This window comes from Octopus bimaculoides, chromosome 16, assembly GCF_001194135.2.
Source record: "Octopus bimaculoides isolate UCB-OBI-ISO-001 chromosome 16, ASM119413v2, whole genome shotgun sequence".
Lineage (NCBI taxonomy): Eukaryota > Metazoa > Mollusca > Cephalopoda > Octopoda > Octopodidae > Octopus > Octopus bimaculoides.
In genome coordinates, this window is record NC_068996.1 from 14,278,742 (window position 1) to 14,279,517 (window position 776).

Consider the following 776-nt stretch of genomic DNA (forward strand, 5'->3'; position numbering starts at 1 on the left):
ATATATATATATATATATATATATAGGGTACGATGGGTAAATTGTCGTCACTTTATACTTTCAATTTCGCGCATGCGCTTGGTTTGTTTTTGATTTCGTCAACTACACAGTATAGTAGGGTCTGTTCGGCACAGTCTCTGGCAAAAATAGCACCATGACGTAATTTACTCTTCCAGAGATTTGGAAATAACATGCTGTACTGTTTGGCATTCCCGCCGGAAGTACCAATACGAACATTTCAGGGTGTGTTGGTGTCAATCTGAGGACAGTGCAATCTGAGGACATGTATAATGAGTGATAAAAATCAAACATCCTATCCAGTCAGCATCATCGTATTTCGAGTGATCACTAGTGATGGCAACGTTATGCCTCCATTCATCTTCCTACATGGCCTCAGATTCAACACGAAGGCCTACATCAAATACCTGGACGAGATAGTGCTGCCCTTGGTCAAGAAGATCGCTTCTGAAGACCCTACGCCTGCCGACAAGACTCTGCAGCATGTCACAAGAGCAGGAGACCCCAGTCATGGCTGTCAGATAAATTCTGCCACCACATCACCCCTAAAATCTGACCACCTAACTCCCCAGACTGCAACCCCCTTGATTATTATGTGGGACACAGTTGAGGGAGAGAGCAACAAAACTCCTTGTAACATCAAAGATGAACTGAAGGCAATGGTTATGGTAGCATTCACAAATTTAACCAAGAAGAGCATCCAGAGAAGGTGGAGGTAATCCCGATGTCGTCTAGCGCCTGCAAATATATATCTAGCG

General features: G+C 43.7%; 1 protein-coding gene across 3 annotated transcripts in view; it reads right to left on the reverse strand.

Moving 5' to 3' along the window:
• LOC106873734 (carboxypeptidase D) overlaps nt 1-776 on the reverse strand; it is a 471,768-nt gene that overhangs the window by 437,929 nt on the left and 33,063 nt on the right. The gene's annotated exons all lie outside the window — the stretch shown is intronic.